Raw genomic sequence first — 4,841 nt, 5'->3', positions numbered from 1 at the left:
GAGCCCCCTACAATTCTTGGTGATCTGGTAAAGCAGTCCAACTGCAGTCACTGTGTAGCACTGGGAGGATAAGCTCCCCACACGTACGGCTTTGGCCTTGGGTGGACTAGGCTTGGGTTGGCAGCTAAACACAAAGCTCATCCTCCAGGAGGGGCATGGTGACTCTCGAGTCCTGATGAGGAACAGCAAGGTGGAGCTCTTGTATCGTCCCAGTGCCCTTCCTGAGGGAGGAAACTGGGAACAAAATGAGTTCCTAGGGAAACCTTCAGGGGATTCCTGTGGTAATTACCAGAGTCGATACTGTGAACACAGTAGCTTGACCTGGAACTGTGCATCTGAAAGGCCATGATCTTGAGTCTGCCTGAGTCCAAGCTCCCGTTGAGGTGCAGCTGTTACGCAGTAGCATCTTTAGAAAAGTTGCTGTGGGATTAGCTGCTTGCACACTGGGCGGGCTGGTGTCACAAAATCACAGAATGGTCAGGGTTGGAAGGGACTTCTGGAGATCATCTAGTCCACCCCCCCCGCCAGAGCAGGGTCACCTACAACAGGTTGCACAGGACAGCGTCCAGGCGGGGTTTGAATGGCTCCAGAGGGGGAGACTCCGCAACCTCTCCGGGCAGCCTGTTCCAGTGCTCCACGACCCTCAAAGTAAAGAAGTTCCTTCTCATGTTAAGATGGAACTTCCTATGTTCAAGCTTGTGCCCATGACCCCTCGTCCTATCACTGGGCACCACTGAAAAAAGACTGCTCCCATCCCCCTGGCATCCTCCCTTTAAGTATTTGTAAGTATTAATAAGATCCCCCCTCAATCTTCTTTTCTCTATGCAAAGGAGCCCCAAGTCCCCCAGCCTTTCCTCATATGAGAGACACACATCTTTGCTGTCAGACACCAAAGCAATAGAGAAGTAAAGGCAAACTGCTGGTGCTCTCCGCAGGTCTGGATTTCTGATGTTCGCTTATTAGTTGTTTATACAAAGGTGGTATAAAGCCAATACTTTTTTCTCGAGAACTATCCTATTTAAATATGTTCTTACATTTAACAGGAGACTTTAAAAAAACAGAATGGCTTTTAGTGCGCAGTCAGCTTGGTGAAGAATGAAGAGCCTGAGCAAAGCATGCAGACAACAGCTAGAGGTGTTATTCCCCAAATCATAGGATGCACATGAGTACAGCTGAGTAAGCAAATCAACAACATGAATTATCTGATAAAGTTTAACCTCTTCTATTCACAGCTTACCTACAATCACTGTTTGATTTCCAGAAATAGACTATCAGTGTTAACAGTCTTAAAACATACTGATTCATTGCAGCGCATTTATATTTGCTAGTCAAAGTCAGATGTTCTGTTGTGGTTGGTAACACAGCCATGGTTTCTATTCCCCTGGTAGATAACTGCACAAGCAATTTCCTTAACAAATCTTTGATTATGTGAGCTTCACCTTTATTTTCATGAATATGATTCTGAAATTTGCTTTCTGCAGACATCTGTGCCATTAAAAATCAGTATGTGATTATGAGCAGAAAGCGGCCGTTAGTGGGGGTGTAAACACAGAGCCTGATACAAAATCACTTAATTATTTGAGCAAACATTCCTGAAAATACTGTGATATTTTCCCAGTTCTACTTGTGCAGAAAGAATTAGTTTCAATGATTTACAGACTATCTTGTACAGAATATCCTTTTTCATTGCTTAAAAATGTGAAACTTCCTCAGGAAGAAATTAAATAGATATTTCAATGTTTATAGATGTAATACTCTTGTCATTCACATTGAATGAAAATTGCTGGAAACATTTTTCTCAAAGTTTTTTAAAATAAAAAATAGATATTATTCTGATAGTGGCATGGTATCTGAAGTGCAACAATAAACTCTGGTAAGAAAATGTAGTGCTGTGTGGAAGTGATTTTTATGTTCACAAAAGTTGTCCTTTTCCAGGTTTGTTAGCAGCTATTGCAGCTTGACGCTGAGCTACAACACAATCCAGGAGCACGGGAGCAGCATGAAATGTTTTCAGAAATGAAAAATGTTGCTTATTCTCTCTGTGAGTGAATATTACTGCTTTATGCAGCTGCTCGTTTTACTGCTTTTGCTTCCTGCTTACTTTTTTATTTCTTGTGCCAGAAATTGCTAATGGGCTATAGAAGCACTTCCAGAGCTTGCGATTTTTAAGATAACAAGCAGACTTTATTCAAATTATTTTCCTTGGGGATTCAGTAGTTGTGCCAATGCATCAGCCCACACAGACAATGAGAAAACCTTTCTTAGGAGAAACCTCTAAAGCTGATATCGATGCCCAAAGAAAAAATCACAAATTCAGAACAGACTAGAAAAGTGTACTATCTAGCTGGGCAAAAGGTGCTTCATACCTTCGTAGAGCTGTAGAAAATAGGAAACCTATGTTAACAAATATTCTGTTCATTACAGAGAAATGATGCCACCTATATTTAGAAGTCTAAGCTTTTTTTATAATACTCATCTCTATAATCTCTAAGAATAACAAAAGTGGAACAGTGAAGTAATAACAGAAAGGTATTAAGCAAAGTGAAAAAATCCTTGCTACGAATAACACCTGCCTGACCTCTATCTCCAATTTACCTGCTTTCATTTAATGTTTCTTTTCAGTTCTTCCGATACAGAGCTCAAAGGCAAAAGACACTTTTTTTTGTCTCTGTGGACCACATGGATGAAGGAAGCACAACAGTCAGCATCAAAGGACAAATCACAGGAACAGGAAAGTAATTAACAGCTGAAACCAAGGGCTAGGGAAATCTGAATGGAGGAGCAATTTAGACAAATTAAGGGTGATAGATTTGAAAAGCATATAGTGAGCTTGACTTTCACGCTGTTTTCCATCAGGTTACTTCTTTCGTTCTTTTTTAATACAGTATTTTCTTTCTTCATTTCCCTTTTTCTGTTCTGATCCTCTCTTGAGAAATTCAGATGGGAAGTAAGGCTCATGTCCTTCTATTTGCTCAGATGTCTATGTGCCTAGGAGAGCAGTCAATCTAGTAGCGCAAGGTCACTATCAGATCTTGTCCAAAAGGTATGACATGGAAGTGGCCTAGTTCAGCCATGATAAAGGAGCTTGGTTCAGGATTACTACTTCAAATCCTATAACCTGTGCTATTCAGGAGATCAGAGAAATGGGCTCTTTCGTCTGAAAAGAAATATTACTGTTGTCTCCTCATTATCTCATCAAGACTCTCTGTCCTATTATGTCTCCCAGTAAAGCTCCTTTCTTCGGTTAAATTCTGAACAAAAGTACTCCTGTAGAAAAAAAAAAAAAAAAAAACCACAAACAAAACAGAGAATCATTTTTTGCATAACTTTGTATACAAACACAGTGCATACATTTTAATTATAGAACTCACTCTGGAAGGACAAGATGAGCTAGGGGCAGGATCCAGCTCTTTTATGCATGGGACAGTGGAAATAAAATTCCTGAACAGAAATAGTGCAAGGTCAGCACAGCTGAGGCTTAGCTTACGGCTCAGGTAGGAGCGTAGGGCACGGCAGGACGGGAATTTGTCTCTGCACTTTTGTACAACCCTTGCAGCAGTTTTGTTATTCTACAACGCTGCCTGGTAGTCATATATTTGAAGCAGCAGCATCGTTGTCTGAAAATGGTGAAAACCACCTTATGTGACAGAGATGGCTTAAATAATTTCCTATCCTTTCCATGGAAAAGAAAGGTAAAGAAATGTGGATGCTAAAATACGAGCCAGAAGGCAGCTTCTTGCACTGCACCGGTCATCACTGCCAGCCTCTTCTTCAGCATCTCCCTGACAATTCAAGTACCGAGTCATCCTGTTGGAGCTGATTGAGCCGGAGTTGCAGTCCCCTGGCGGTGTCCGTTCACTGGCATCCGGCTGCAAAAGCCAAAATCGCCTGCCTCCTCTTTCCACAGAATATGAACTTGCCTTTGAGATGCGGCCTTTGCCAGAGAGCGGCTTCTGCAGCCTGTGCCTGGCCTTTAAAAAGCTGCCCCTCCCTGCACTGAGGGTGACTGTTACAATACTTGAATTAAGATGCTGTGGTGTAAAAGGTATGGGAATTAGGGGAGGTTTAGGCTTGACACGAGGAAGCATTTCTTTACCCAGAGGGGTGGTCAAACCCTGGAAGAGGCTTCCCGGAGAGGTGGTCGCTGCCCCGAGCCTGGCACTGTTCAGGCGGCATTTGTACAAGGCCCTTAACAACCTGCTTTAACTCTTGGTCAGCCCTGAAGTGGTCAGGCAGTTGGACCTGGTGATCCGTGTAGGTCCCTGCCAACAGAAATAGTCTAGTCCTGTTCTGTCCTGTCCTGTCCTTTCTCATATCCTGTCCTACATCCTATCCTAATAAAAAATGAGGATGGGGGAATTTGGCCAATTTCTTCTGTGGGCTGGAAAGTGAAAATTGCCGGTGTTCACCTAAAGGGACAACTTCATTTTTCCAGCACATCTTTCACGACCTCGTCTTTCTTCTGAGTCTGTGCTTATCAAGTAACAAATAGCAGTGGTTTAGCATTTAAGGCCCATCTTATGACTTGCCCGAGCACACATACGCATATAGACATAACTGGACGTATCTCCATCCTCAAATGGAAAGCGGCATCAATGCCCCAGACCGGCTGAAACGTTCAGCCCCAAAGCCTCGGAGGCGGTGCCTCTGCCCCACGCTCCGCCCCCATGCGCGCGCAGGGGACGGCTCCGCCCACCCCGTGGGTGGAGTCTCCTCCTCGGCAGCGCCCACTGTCTGGAGGTGCGCGCGGCGGCGGTCTCGTGGCGGGACCTCTCCGAGCGGCTGGCGCTGGAGCCTGCTGGCGGCCGTTGGCAGGCGCGCCCGCGAGCGAGGCGGCTGTT

This window comes from Charadrius vociferus, unplaced genomic scaffold (assembly GCF_000708025.1).
Source record: "Charadrius vociferus isolate BGI_N301 unplaced genomic scaffold, ASM70802v2 scaffold806, whole genome shotgun sequence".
NCBI lineage: Eukaryota > Metazoa > Chordata > Aves > Charadriiformes > Charadriidae > Charadrius > Charadrius vociferus.
The sequence above is the reverse complement of the archived record's forward strand: the minus strand, read 5'-3'. Positions refer to the sequence as shown.